Genomic DNA, 16944 nt, shown 5'->3' on the forward strand with positions numbered 1-16944 from the left:
CTGTACATATTGCACCTGTCCTGAAGAAGGCATTGAAGTGCCGAAACGTCGACGACGGTGCAGAATTGATTAATACTAGATTAAAAACAAATAAATAAGACAATTTGATCAATCATAAAAAGACAATTAAAAACATTAAAAATACGATTAAATACTCAATTAAAAACTCAATTAAGACAATTTGATCAGGATTTTTTGTTATTTTTTTCAATTTTCTATAAAAAACACACACATAAAAACATTTCATAACTACATTTACAGACACAAAACAACACAAATGGATGACAATCAATGGACGGAAGTCCGTTACGGTAAGCGTGGCCGGCTGGCCCGCTGCCAGACGACCATTGAAGGGATGGACCGAGCACTCTCCTCCTCAAATCGGAGGGATCATTTGACTCACCTAAACCCTAACCCTAACCCTAACCCTAACCCTAACCCTAACCCTAACCTAACCTAACCCTAACCTAACCCTACTTAAACTACTAACCCTAACAACTCATAACCATAATTGAAATACTGACTAACCCTACACTACACTAACCACAACTAATTCTAACCCTAATTGAAATACTGACTAACCCTACACTACACTAACCACAACTAATTCTAACCCTAATTGGAATACTAATTAACCCTACACTACACTAACCACAACTAATCCTAACCCTAATTAGACTACTAACTAACCCTACACACTACACTAACCCTACACACTACACTAACCCTAAACTATGGACTAAACCTAAAACATATACTTACCTTAATTATAAACCTAAAAAACTACATACTTACCATAAAAAAACTACATACTTACCATAAAAAACTATATACTTACCATACAGTTAAAAATATTAAATATTAAGAAATACAATACATTCCATATTGGATAAAACACATAGAAACACAATATAACACATTACACTTAAATGCAACACATAAAAAGCAATCTGAAAAACAAGTTAAAATAAAGTCAAAAAGTGAAGATAAGAGAATGAACAAAGACAAGTAACAGTCATTTCTACAGAAAACACCAAATAGGAAAGAACTCAAACAGAAGACATCACAACACAAATAGACAATACAACTTATAGAAAAACCTGTGCTACGTCCTGAGGAAGGCCTTATTAAGGCCGAAACGTCGACGGGAAGCACAGTAATTTTGGATTTTTTGACATTTAACAAAACAAACAAGGACAAACAGATACAAACAGACAAACAAAGACAAACACGGACAAACAGATATAAATAGACAAACAAAGACAAACATTTAAAACAAAGATAAATAAAATCACATTGATAAACACAACAAAACTTTGACAGGACAGAGACTTCAAAATGAACACACAAAGACAGTATGGGAAGCTGTGGGTGGACAGAGCATCTCTCCATTCTGGGAGGTTTACACCTCCCAGAAGGAGAATCTTTCCCAAACCTAACCCTAACCTAACCTAACCTAACCCTAACCCTAGACTCTATTCTAAACCTAAACCTAGATTCTATTCTAAACTTAACCCTAGACTCTATTCTAACCCTAATTTATCTTAATATACTTACCTTTTAACTTAACATACTTACCTCATACTTACCAGATGGAGAAAAGCCCTAGAAAATGAAGAAAAACAATTAAAAACAATGATAAACATAAATCATTAAAAATAATTAATTAAAATTCATTTAACATTAATTTAAAAACAGACATGACATTTAAAACCATTAAAATACATTACAATTAGTTAAAAACATTACACACTAAAAACAGAGAAAAATAAAATAAGTGAAAAATACAGCATTACAACCAACAGTATAAAAGCAGCAAACACATTGAGGACAATCATTTGAAGCTGAACCAGCATAGAGAGAACATCATTACATTGACTTACCTGTACAGATTGCACCAGTCCTGAGGAAGGCATTGACTTGCCGAAACGTCGACGACGGTGCAGAATTGATTATTACTATATTAAAAACAAATAAATAAGACAATTTGATCAATTATAAAAAGACAATTAAAAACTAATTAAAAACATTAAAAATACGACAAAATACTCAATTAAGACAATTTGATCAGGATTTTTTGTTATTTTTTTCAATTTTCTATAAAAAACACACACATAAAAACATTTAATAACTACATTTACAGACACAAAACAACACAAATGGATGACAAACAATGGACCAAAGTCCGATACGGTAAGCGTGGCCGGCTGGCCCGCTACCAGACGACCATGGAAGGGATGGACCGTGCACTCCCCTCCTCAAATCGGAGGGATCATTTCACTCACCTAAACCGGCCAGTGCCTCCCTTCCACAAAAATGGCCGTCGCCTAAAACCCTCATATGCGGACGCAGTGAGACAATATTCAAATCAACAAAGACCGAATATTCGGCGAGAACCAGCGAAACCGGAATTTGGGAGCTTGGTGAGGAAACTGTATGGGGTCATTAAGGTGGTTCACCACCTGAAAAATGTTGACCCCATGGAGAAAAGTCCAGAACCCAGAATGATTTCTAGGATGGTGGGGTTACTGTCCAACATGATTAGACCCGCATTCCCAACAACTGAAGTATGCGACCTGATTAATGGTAACGCGAAAAATTGGGGATACACCACCTGCTTAATATTGAAGGATCATTATGAGGAAAGTTTGAAAGTGAAATTGAAGGAATTGGAAGGGGAATTGACCCCAGACTGGCCAAATGCCTTTGAAGTAGCTAAGAGATGGATCGGAAGAAACTTACCTCGAGTGGCATCAGAAGTGTTAGATCAAGTGAAAACAATTCTGACAAAGATTGAAGAAACACACAAGGAGGAAAATCAAAATACCCAAGAAGAACAACAGAGAGAGACAGCTGAAGAAGGAAACAAGGAAGAACGGATTGAAAAGAAGGAAGAAAGACAGGAAGATCCACCAAAGAACCCTTTGAGTCCCCAAAGGCAGAGGGAGAAGAAAAGACAACTGAAAACACCCAAAATGACTACCAATGATGAAAAAGAAGCAAAAAAGATTGGAGAAACGAACAAAACACCAAGGAAGATTGGAAAGAAGACCAAAAAGACAAAGAAGTCAAAGAGTGAAGAGGAAAACCAGAGTACTGAAGATGAGGAGATATATACAGAATGGTCCTTTTCAGAGGATGAGACAAGTGAGGATTCAGAGGAAGGAAACCTAACGAAAATAGAAAAGAAAAAATGGCAAGACAGAATGGTAGAAAGAATAAGGACGGCAACAGTAGGTACACCCTATGAGAAGACAAGTCTATACAATTTGAGGAAACTGGAAGAAAATCGAATGAGAAAAATACAAGAAGAGATCACAGGGGTGAAACTTACTCCAGCAATGTTGAAAGAAATGAAAAAAAGAAGGAGGGAGGGAAGAATACTCCCAAAATTAACATTTACATCATTCTAGCCCTAACCCTGAGCCTACACTAACCATAACTACAGATCTATGTGTGTTCTAAAACTAACCCTAGCTATACTTAACCACTAGTTTCTACTCTAACCCTAACCCTAGGCTCCATTCTAAACATAACCCTAGGATACACTTAGCCCTAGTTTCTACTCTAACCCTAACCCTAGACTCATTCTAAACTTAACCCTAGACTATGTTATAAACCTAATCCTAGATTCTAATCTACACCTAACCCTAGGACTATTCTAAACCTAACCCTAGCTACACTTAAACCTAGTTTCTACTCTAAACTTAACCCTAGACTCTATTCTAAACCTAACCCTAGACTCTATTCTAAACCTAAACCTAGATTCTATTCTAAACTTAACCCTAGACTCTATTCTAACCCTAATTTATCTTAATATACTTACCTTTTAACTTAACATACTTACCTCATACTTACCAGATGGAGAAAAGCCCTAGAAAATGAAGAAAAACAATTAAAAACAATGATAAACATAAATCATTAAAAATAATTAATTAAAATTCATTTAACATTAATTTAAAAACAGACATGACATTTAAAACCATTAAAATACATTACAATTAGTTAAAAACATTACACACTAAAAACAGAGAAAAATAAAATAAGTGAAAAATACAGCATTACAACCAACAGTATAAAAGCAGCAAACACATTGAGGACAATCATTTGAAGCTGAACCAGCATAGAGAGAACATCATTACATTGACTTACCTGTACAGATTGCACCAGTCCTGAGGAAGGCATTGACTTGCCGAAACGTCGACGACGGTGCAGAATTGATTATTACTATATTAAAAACAAATAAATAAGACAATTTGATCAATTATAAAAAGACAATTAAAAACTAATTAAAAACATTAAAAATACGACAAAATACTCAATTAAGACAATTTGATCAGGATTTTTTGTTATTTTTTTCAATTTTCTATAAAAAACACACACATAAAAACATTTAATAACTACATTTACAGACACAAAACAACACAAATGGATGACAAACAATGGACCAAAGTCCGATACGGTAAGCGTGGCCGGCTGGCCCGCTACCAGACGACCATGGAAGGGATGGACCGTGCACTACCCTCCTCAAATCGGAGGGATCAATTCACTCACCTAAACCCTAACCCTAACCCTAACCTAACCCTAACCCTAACCCTAACCCTGTGCTTCGGTGGGGCCTTGACTGTGGAGGTGGGGTAGCCCTAACCCCAAGTCATTGGCCTGGGCTGGACACAGGAGGGTAGCGTTTGGGGTCTGGGGGGGGCTGGATCGCCCAGCCCTACTCCTTACCCTAACCTCAACACTAGGGGGCCTGTGCCTCAGACCTCCTTGCCCTTAAGATCGCCCAACCCTACCTCTGGCACTAACCCCAAACCTAGGGGTCTATGCAACCCTCGTTCTCAGGTGCCCTAGGTCATGTGGGCCGCAGGGGGGTGGGGCCCTAACCCCAAAAACCCCCATTTTGAGGCTTTTTTTCTGGGCCTTGGACTTTGGGCCCTTATTTCGACCCCTTGGGCCTCGACTGGCCCGCCGACCATGGGTGTCCCTGTGTGGGGAGGGGGATGGTGGCCGGTTGGCACTGCCCCCACGTCCGCAAGTGGTCCCGCACCCCCAGGAGTGGGGGGACCACTTGGGGCCCGCGATCCCTATGTTGGGCACCAATGCGGTCAGGCGCCTTCTGAGCGACTTATATATACAATGCAAGGGGTTTGAACGTTATACATATCTTCGTTTATTAGTTATACGCAAAGGAACAGTTTTCTTGTTTAATTATATCTTTTTAGAACAAATAAAATAATGATCCACTAAGATGTGGTCACGTGCCCTTTTTATACACACACATATGCACATTTTGCACAATACACACACTACACACTTTGTTTTGGGGCCGAACATTGCATGTCTGTTTAATTTGATAACGCCAGACACAGCGTATTTTGTTCAGCAGCGCAGATAGTGAGCCTCCGCGCATGCGCAGGCTCATTCTTCAGCTGGCATCGGACGGTGACACATCGCTGCTGCTCTCGCTGTGCTGTATTTGCTCGCTCGTGGGGATTTCTGCGCCGGTGTTGAAAGCTTTGGGCTTCGGGACGGTCATTTGTTTGCCGTGGCGGCTTTCTTCCCGAGTTCGGTGTGCAGTTTAAGTGCTGCGTGTTTTTTTTAAGTGCGTAGCGGCTGGGCGGTGCGCCGTTTCTCGGGCGGGAGCTCTCGCGGTGACGGTGGCCGGGCTCGTTGACGGCTAATTGCCGGCGGCGCGGTCCTCGCGGTGCTTTAAGTCGTCGTGTGCGCGTCCTGAGGAAGACCTCGACGAGGTCGAAACGTCGACGACCGACACACGACGCTCTTTTTTGGCCATTTTTCTTTTTACTTTCGGTTTTCTTTGCCTTTCGTTTTCGTTTGTGCAGCTGCTGCGGCGAGGAGGGGGACGTAAAAGAAAAGAAAAAGAGTTCTCGTTCACTCCCGCACGCACACTGCAAGCACTTCTACTCACACACGCACACACACACGTCCATTTGCACTACATTTCTTTACTTTCAGTCGTTCATACAAGCATTTCATCACATTCAAACGTCCATTTGCACACTTCTCATTCATTCACAGTCAAACACAAGCACTCTATTGCATTCAAACGCCCATTTAACCCTCTTACACTCATTCTCACTCTTCCATAAGCACATTTTTGCATTCACACGTCCATTTTCACGTTACACAAGCATTCCATTGCATTCATACGTCCATTTGAACCAACCACATTCATTTCACTCATACATAAGCACATATTTGCATTCTCACGTCCATTCGCACGGTACACAAGCACACGATTGCATTCATACGTCCATTGCCACACCTTTCTTTCGTTGTCAGCCATTCACAAGCACTCTATTGCATTCATACGTCCATTCGTACCAACCACACTCAATTTCTCTCATACGTAGGCACATAACTGCATTCATTCGTCCATTTGCACTTTACACAAGCATACCTTTGCATTCATACGTCCATTTGTACACGGCCACATACACTCACACTGCTGCATTCGTACTTTTATTTGTCCGGTTTTCACTCATTCCCAGTTGTTCACAAGCACTCACTTGCATTCACACGTCCATTCGCACATCGCACACTCATACACAGGCACACCAAATTATTAATTATATAGCAAAGCCGCCATTGATCGGCTCATGGAGTGGCGTGACGACTGGACGGTGGTCGGACGTCGCCGGGGTGGGCGCCGGCCACCGCCACCTATGCGTTGGGGTTCTCGTGGGGGGTCGCGGATGGACCGTGCGCGTCCCTCCCAAACCAGGGGGTGGGGAGGGGATCCTCCTCCCCCCAGGAGAGGGAGGGAATTCTTCCCCATCCTAACCTAACCAACCTAACCTAACCTAACCCTAACCCTAACCTCCAAAAGGAAAGAAGGACAAAAGTAATAAGAACACTGAGGCCAGAATATACGATTTTGAGGAAGAGAAATCAACAACCAAATGAGCTAACTATAGACTAACCAAAACCAAATACTTACCTCAACCAGATACTTACCTCAACCATTCTTATCCAACTAACCCTAAACTTACTAGACTGACCCTAGACTAACACTAAACCTAACTACATTAACCCTAGGCTAACACTAAATCTAACTTGACTAACCCTAGGCTAACACTAAACCTAACTAGACTAACCCTAGAACAACTCTAAACCTAACTACACTAACCCTAACTAGACTAACCCTAGGCTAATACTAAATCTAACTAGACTAACCCTAGGCTAACTCTAAACTTAACTACACTAACCCTAGGCTAACTCTAAACTTAACTACACTAACCCTAGGCTAACACTAAACCTAACTAGACTAACCCTAGGATAACCCTAAACCTAACTAGACTAACCCTAGACTAACTCTAAACTTAACTAGACTAACCTTACAGACCAACTCTAAAACTAAAAATATAACCCTAAGACATAAGAAGACTATAACAAATAAAGTAACATAAAATACATGTACAATTAACAGACATACATAATAGAAAGCAGATTAAAACATGCACACAAACAAACAGCATTCAGAACAACATTGAATATCGGAAAATAAAGAACTTAAACTGAAGACAGATACAAACCGAATAAGAACATTCACAAAGACAAATTACAGTCAGATGAACATTGAACACAGAAGAGGAAAGAACTCAAACAGAACACATTGAATACAATTAGACAAGACCAAATAGAGGGAAAAGAAGAGAAGACAATTATTTTTTTTGGGGAAATACATCTGTGCAACGTCCTGAAGAAGGCTTTAAACAGCCGAAACGTCGACGACAGCACAGATAGGGGGATTTTTTGATTAAACAAGATACCAATTAGGGACAACACAGAAAGAAAATAAAAACAGACAAAGAACATTTTTTTTCACAAAAAAATAATAACACAAACGACACATCAAAACACAAACTGTGACATACAAGAATATTGACAAAGACAAAGTAAACACAAACCTTGACATACAAGAAAATTGACAAAGACAAAGTTCAAAAGAAACATGACAAACTACAGACAGTGTGGAGACCTGTGGGAGGCCAGTGCCTCTCCCCGTTTTGGGAGATTCTCTCCCAAAAGGGGATCGTTTCCCTTACCTAACCAAGCCCGTGCCCCCACAGTTAGGGCTCCTCTGCACGAGTCTAAACTCAAATCCATTGCGGAGTTGACCCGCCAGGGACATAGGGTCTCTCCAACGAAGCGTGGACGGAAGACAGAACCCTGGTTCAGGGATCTGGTAAAAAACTTACACGGCATAATTAAAGTTATGCATCATATGGACAATGTGGATTTGACAATACAAAAAACTGAACCAAAAATGATCAAAAGAATGAAAGAAACATTGACACAAATGATACGACCAGCATTCCCTAAGAGGACAACACGTGACAAGATTGAAGCTACTGCGACAGAATGGGCACAAACTACATGTATGATTCTAAAAAAACATTATGAAGAATGTCTGACTGACCTATTAGAACAACTGGATGGGAACTACGATACAAATTGGAGATCTGCTTTTGAGGTTGCTAAACGTTGGGCGGCAAAAAACCTACCGAGCCTGTCCCAAGTCACTTGCGACGATGCAGAAATACGGATTCTTGAAAGGATGGACTTCCTGGAGAATGATCTATGTTTTGATGACCTGGAAGGAGAAGGAGAAGAAAGGGAAGGAGAAGAAAGAGAAGCAATGACACCAAAGAGGGAAAGACAGGAACAACACAACGACATGAGAGAAAGTCCAGTGATGGATAAAACACCAAAAGAGATGGAGACACCAAAGAACGGAAAGGAAGAAACACCGAAAGAGAGTGAAATACTAAAGAAAGGAGAGACACCAAAGAAGTACAGTGCACCAAAGATAGACAGAAAGAAGGCTCAAAAGGAGGATGGACTCCAACAGGAAGGTCCGCCAAAGATGGACAGTATGCCAAAACCTGAAAAACCAAAGATGGAAAGGACACCAAAGAAGGAAACACCAAATAAGACAGAGACACCAAAGCCGGACAGAAAGACAGTCCCAAAAGAAGTAGGTGACCACCAAGAAGACACACCAAAGATGGACAGGACACCAATGTTCATTAAAGAAAGTTCCCTCCAAAAGGAAAGAAGGACAAAAGTAATAAGAACACTGAGGCCAGAATATACGATTTTGAGGAAGAGAAATCAACAACCAAATGAGCTAACTATAGACTAACCAAAACCAAATACTTACCTCAACCAGATACTTACCTCAACCATTCTTATCCAACTAACCCTAAACTTACTAGACTGACCCTAGACTAACACTAAACCTAACTACATTAACCCTAGGCTAACACTAAATCTAACTTGACTAACCCTAGGCTAACACTAAACCTAACTAGACTAACCCTAGAACAACTCTAAACCTAACTACACTAACCCTAACTAGACTAACCCTAGGCTAATACTAAATCTAACTAGACTAACCCTAGGCTAACTCTAAACTTAACTACACTAACCCTAGGCTAACTCTAAACTTAACTACACTAACCCTAGGCTAACACTAAACCTAACTAGACTAACCCTAGGATAACCCTAAACCTAACTAGACTAACCCTAGACTAACTCTAAACTTAACTAGACTAACCTTACAGACCAACTCTAAAACTAAAAATATAACCCTAAGACATAAGAAGACTATAACAAATAAAGTAACATAAAATACATGTACAATTAACAGACATACATAATAGAAAGCAGATTAAAACATGCACACAAACAAACAGCATTCAGAACAACATTGAATATCGGAAAATAAAGAACTTAAACTGAAGACAGATACAAACCGAATAAGAACATTCACAAAGACAAATTACAGTCAGATGAACATTGAACACAGAAGAGGAAAGAACTCAAACAGAACACATTGAATACAATTAGACAAGACCAAATAGAGGGAAAAGAAGAGAAGACAATTATTTTTTTTGGGGAAATACATCTGTGCAACGTCCTGAAGAAGGCTTTAAACAGCCGAAACGTCGACGACAGCACAGATAGGGGGATTTTTTGATTAAACAAGATACCAATTAGGGACAACACAGAAAGAAAATAAAAACAGACAAAGAACATTTTTTTTCACAAAAAAATAATAACACAAACGACACATCAAAACACAAACTGTGACATACAAGAATATTGACAAAGACAAAGTAAACACAAACCTTGACATACAAGAAAATTGACAAAGACAAAGTTCAAAAGAAACATGACAAACTACAGACAGTGTGGAGACCTGTGGGAGGCCAGTGCCTCTCCCCGTTTTGGGAGATTCTCTCCCAAAAGGGGATCGTTTCCCTTACCTAACCAAGCCCGTGCCCCCACAGTTAGGGCTCCTCTGCACGAGTCTAAACTCAAATCCATTGCGGAGTTGACCCGCCAGGGACATAGGGTCTCTCCAACGAAGCGTGGACGGAAGACAGAACCCTGGTTCAGGGATCTGGTAAAAAACTTACACGGCATAATTAAAGTTATGCATCATATGGACAATGTGGATTTGACAATACAAAAAACTGAACCAAAAATGATCAAAAGAATGAAAGAAACATTGACACAAATGATACGACCAGCATTCCCTAAGAGGACAACACGTGACAAGATTGAAGCTACTGCGACAGAATGGGCACAAACTACATGTATGATTCTAAAAAAACATTATGAAGAATGTCTGACTGACCTATTAGAACAACTGGATGGGAACTACGATACAAATTGGAGATCTGCTTTTGAGGTTGCTAAACGTTGGGCGGCAAAAAACCTACCGAGCCTGTCCCAAGTCACTTGCGACGATGCAGAAATACGGATTCTTGAAAGGATGGACTTCCTGGAGAATGATCTATGTTTTGATGACCTGGAAGGAGAAGGAGAAGAAAGGGAAGGAGAAGAAAGAGAAGCAATGACACCAAAGAGGGAAAGACAGGAACAACACAACGACATGAGAGAAAGTCCAGTGATGGATAAAACACCAAAAGAGATGGAGACACCAAAGAACGGAAAGGAAGAAACACCGAAAGAGAGTGAAATACTAAAGAAAGGAGAGACACCAAAGAAGTACAGTGCACCAAAGATAGACAGAAAGAAGGCTCAAAAGGAGGATGGACTCCAACAGGAAGGTCCGCCAAAGATGGACAGTATGCCAAAACCTGAAAAACCAAAGATGGAAAGGACACCAAAGAAGGAAACACCAAATAAGACAGAGACACCAAAGCCGGACAGAAAGACAGTCCCAAAAGAAGTAGGTGACCACCAAGAAGACACACCAAAGATGGACAGGACACCAATGTTCATTAAAGAAAGTTCCCTCCAAAAGGAAAGAAGGACAAAAGTAATAAGAACACTGAGGCCAGAATATACGATTTTGAGGAAGAGAAATCAACAACCAAATGAGCTAACTATAGACTAACCAAAACCAAATACTTACCTCAACCAGATACTTACCTCAACCATTCTTATCCAACTAACCCTAAACTTACTAGACTGACCCTAGACTAACACTAAACCTAACTACATTAACCCTAGGCTAACACTAAATCTAACTTGACTAACCCTAGGCTAACACTAAACCTAACTAGACTAACCCTAGAACAACTCTAAACCTAACTACACTAACCCTAACTAGACTAACCCTAGGCTAATACTAAATCTAACTAGACTAACCCTAGGCTAACTCTAAACTTAACTACACTAACCCTAGGCTAACTCTAAACTTAACTACACTAACCCTAGGCTAACACTAAACCTAACTAGACTAACCCTAGGATAACCCTAAACCTAACTAGACTAACCCTAGACTAACTCTAAACTTAACTAGACTAACCTTACAGACCAACTCTAAAACTAAAAATATAACCCTAAGACATAAGAAGACTATAACAAATAAAGTAACATAAAATACATGTACAATTAACAGACATACATAATAGAAAGCAGATTAAAACATGCACACAAACAAACAGCATTCAGAACAACATTGAATATCGGAAAATAAAGAACTTAAACTGAAGACAGATACAAACCGAATAAGAACATTCACAAAGACAAATTACAGTCAGATGAACATTGAACACAGAAGAGGAAAGAACTCAAACAGAACACATTGAATACAATTAGACAAGACCAAATAGAGGGAAAAGAAGAGAAGACAATTATTTTTTTTGGGGAAATACATCTGTGCAACGTCCTGAAGAAGGCTTTAAACAGCCGAAACGTCGACGACAGCACAGATAGGGGGATTTTTTGATTAAACAAGATACCAATTAGGGACAACACAGAAAGAAAATAAAAACAGACAAAGAACATTTTTTTTCACAAAAAAATAATAACACAAACGACACATCAAAACACAAACTGTGACATACAAGAATATTGACAAAGACAAAGTAAACACAAACCTTGACATACAAGAAAATTGACAAAGACAAAGTTCAAAAGAAACATGACAAACTACAGACAGTGTGGAGACCTGTGGGAGGCCAGTGCCTCTCCCCGTTTTGGGAGATTCTCTCCCAAAAGGGGATCGTTTCCCTTACCTAACCCTAACCCTAACCCTAACCCTAACCTAACCTAACCCTAACCCTAACCCTACTAAACCTAACTCTAATACTTACCTTATACTTACCTTTAATCTGATACTTACCTGAAGAAATGGGAAAAACCTGTAAAAAGACCAAAATTCGTTTATAAAAGTAAAAGTACATAAAATAAAAATAAATTATCATTAAAAACTATATGAAGCTTAATTCAAATACATTCATATTCATTAAAACCACTAAAATACATTGTCTCAGTTAAAAACAATAAAAACTATAAAAACACATAAAAATAAAATAAGGGTAAAATACACTACATAAAATCAGACTCAATAGACACTATAAAAGGAAGACAATTCATTGCAAGCAACATACTGAGCTGAAACAACAGAGAGAGAACAACCTAAAATTACATTGATTTGAATCTTTTTTCATATGCACCAGTCCTGAAGAAGGCTTTACATCGCCGAAACGTCGACGACGGTGCAAATTTAAATATTGACTAATTAAAAACAATTAAAAAAGACAAATTGGACAACACTAAAAGGGAATTAAAACCTAATTAAAAACAATTAGAAAACAATTAAAAATACATTAAAAACAGCAATTAAAAACCAAAATGGCAGAATGGACGGTAGTCAACAGACGCCGCAAAAGACTGAATTTGGATGGGAGGACCCTGGGGAGGGGCAGTGGGATGGCCCGTGCCTTCCCTTCCCATTTTCAAATGGGAAGGGCCATCCTTCCTAACCTAATCCAGCCTGTGCCTCCCACACCACATGCTCGTTACCCGGGTCCAACCTATGCTGATAAGGTACGCCAACCGGCAAGGCCACAAACTACACACACTTACCTTGGAGAGGAGATCCGGCGCGAACCAGCAGAACCAGCATTTGGGATTCTGGTTCGCAAACTCTATGGGATCATCAAGGTGGTCCACCACCTGAGAAATGTTGATCCTGTAGAGGAAAGACCAAAACCTAAAATGATTGATGATATGGTGGGGGTTTTATCAAAAATGATTAAACCCGCTTTCCCCACAACCAAAGTGCGAGACTTGATTGTCGGAAACGCATGGAATTGGGGTTTCACCACATGTATGCTACTGAGGGAACACTATCAAGAGAGCTTGACAGACATGATGGATGGAATTGAAGAGGTACTGCTACCTGATTGGACTAAGGCCTATCAAGTGGCAATCAGATGGATCAAAAGGAACTTACCTCGGGTATCAGAAGAAGTGATTGACTATGTGAAAATCAGGATTGAGACAAAGATGGAAGAAAAGGAAAGGAAGACAGAGAAGAAGATGGAAGAAAAAGAAAGGAAGACTGAGAATAAGACAGAGGAAACAGAATGTGAAAGGAAAGTGATAGGACCGAAACTGACACCAAAAACTGGAAAGAAGACAAAAGCAGAAGTCAAAGTGAAGATAGATGACAAGGAAAAGACATTGAAAACTGGAAAGAAGACAGAAAAGGAAGTCAAGAAGAAGACAGAAGAAAAGGAAATCACACTAGAAATGGAAACACCCCTGAAACAAAGGGAGATGAAAAGAACAAATCATGGGGAAAGACAGAAACACAAACCACAAAAGAAGATGGAAGATGAAATAATTGAGAGTTCAACTGAAGACGTGATGGAAGAAAGCCAAATTAGGGTTTCAGAAGAATCAGACATCGAGAAGACAGAATCAGAACAAGAAGAAATGAATGATGAGGAAGAAGAGTTGACAGAAGAAATGGAGTACAAGATAAGGAAGACTGAAGAACGTTGGTTGGGGGAATATCCAGGGATGTCACCCGGTATGAAGGACCATCTTAGAAGAGCTGAAAAAAGAAGACTACTTGGTTATCCTGAACAGGCAGAGGGAATCATGTACAATTTGAGAACCATGCAAAGAAGGAGGCTAATGGAGAAACAAAATCAAGATTAGAACCCTAACCCTAGAATTAATACTAACCCTAACTATAGACTCGTGCACTAGTCTCTAATCTAAAACCCTAACCCTAGGCTCTATACTAACCCTAACCCTAGGCTTTTATACTAACCCTAACCCTAGGCTATCTATTCTTACCCCAACCCTAAGCTATCTACTTTAACCCCAACCCTAGGCTATCTACTCTAACCCTAACCCTAGGCTATCTGCTCTAACCCTAACCCTAGACACTCTACTAAACCTAACTCTAATACTTACCTTATACTTACCTTTAATCTGATACTTACCTGAAGAAATGGGAAAAACCTGTAAAAAGACCAAAATTCGTTTATAAAAGTAAAAGTACATAAAATAAAAATAAATTATCATTAAAAACTATATGAAGCTTAATTCAAATACATTCATATTCATTAAAACCACTAAAATACATTGTCTCAGTTAAAAACAATAAAAACTATAAAAACACATAAAAATAAAATAAGGGTAAAATACACTACATAAAATCAGACTCAATAGACACTATAAAAGGAAGACAATTCATTGCAAGCAACATACTGAGCTGAAACAACAGAGAGAGAACAACCTAAAATTACATTGATTTGAATCTTTTTTCATATGCACCAGTCCTGAAGAAGGCTTTACATCGCCGAAACGTCGACGACGGTGCAAATTTAAATATTGACTAATTAAAAACAATTAAAAAAGACAAATTGGACAACACTAAAAGGGAATTAAAACCTAATTAAAAACAATTAGAAAACAATTAAAAATACATTAAAAACAGCAATTAAAAACCAAAATGGCAGAATGGACGGTAGTCAACAGACGCCGCAAAAGACTGAATTTGGATGGGAGGACCCTGGGGAGGGGCAGTGGGATGGCCCGTGCCTTCCCTTCCCATTTTCAAATGGGAAGGGCCATCCTTCCTAACCTAAACCCTTAACCCTAACCCTAACTGATCTACCAATCCTAACCCCAACCCCTAAACCCTAAACCTAACCCATCCTAACCCCAATCCACATCCTAACCCCAACCCACAAGAAAAATAATAAAAACTCCAACAATTAAAGTTAAATTACATTCAACATCATAAGAAATAAATAAGAAATAAATTACTGTTAAAAACCGAAATAAGTTAAAAAATAAATATTAGTAATACTTAAATACAATAATAAGATGTTAAAAAGCAGTTTAAATAGTTAAAATCACTAATATTACATTGACTTACAAAATAAGGGAATTAAAATACAAGAATAAAAATACATGACATTTATTGAACAAAAGGCAAAGCTATACAAGACAGATAAGCATTTAACACAAAACAGTTGCAGACAAGACACCGAACAGTGAACATCTATGAAAACAATAGAAGACTAATTTAAGGACTTACAACAGAAAACAAATTGATTAAAACTTGAGTGTGCCATTGACCTGAAGAAGGCTCTTGATAGCCGAAACGTTGTCAGGCACACAATTCATTTTTGGCCAAATAAATTTTTTTGTTATTTTTTTCAATTTTTCATAAAAAATATAAATAAAAACAATTAGAAACTTCATTAAAAGAATAAAAACAACACAAATGGATAAAAATCAGTGGACAGAAGTCCATTATGGGAAACATCGCCGGCTGGCACGTTTCCGGACGACCGATGGAGGGATGGCCAGAGCACAACCCTTCTCAAATTGGAGGGATCCAGTCACCCACCTAACCCTAATTACTTGCTTGCCCCTGGTAGGTAGACAGGCCTTATCAAGCCTATTCTGTAATAGTTTCAGCAAATTATTTGCTTGTCCCTGATAGGTAGACAGGCCTTCCCAAGCCTATTCTGTAATAGTCCCAGCAAATTACTTGCTTGTCCCTGGTAGGTAGACAGGCCTTCCCAAACCAATTCTCTTATATCCCAAGCCAAATCTCGAATAGCCCCAGCACATTATTTGCTTGCACCTGGTAGGTAGACAGGCCTTCCCAAGCCAATTCTCTAATAGCTTCTGCACATTACTTGCTTGCCCCTGGTAGGTAGACAGACTTTCCCAAGCCTATTCTGTAATAGTCCCAGTAAATTACTTGCTTGCCCCTGGTAGGTAGATAGGCCTTCCCAAGCCTATTCTCTCATCGCCTCAGCCCATGACTTATTTCTCCCTGGTAGGTAGACAGGCTTTCCCAAGCCTATTCTGTAATAGTCCCAGCAAATTACTTGTTTGCCCCTGGTAGATAGACAGGCCTTCCCAAACCAATTCTCTTATAGCACAAGCCAATTCTCGAATAGCCCCAGCACATTACTTGCTTGCCCCTGGTAGGTAGACAAGCCTTCCCAAGCCTATTTTGAAATAGCCCCAGCAAATTACTTGCTTGCCCCTGGTAGGTAGACAGGCCTTCCCAAACCAATTCTCTTATAGCCCAAGCCAATTCTCGAATAGCCCCAGCACATTACTTGCTTGCCCCTGGTAGGTAGACAGGCCTTCCCAAGCCAATTCTCTAAT

The sequence above is a fragment of the Corythoichthys intestinalis genome, unplaced genomic scaffold, assembly GCF_030265065.1.
Source record: "Corythoichthys intestinalis isolate RoL2023-P3 unplaced genomic scaffold, ASM3026506v1 HiC_scaffold_25, whole genome shotgun sequence".
NCBI classification, from domain to species: Eukaryota; Metazoa; Chordata; class Actinopteri; order Syngnathiformes; family Syngnathidae; genus Corythoichthys; species Corythoichthys intestinalis.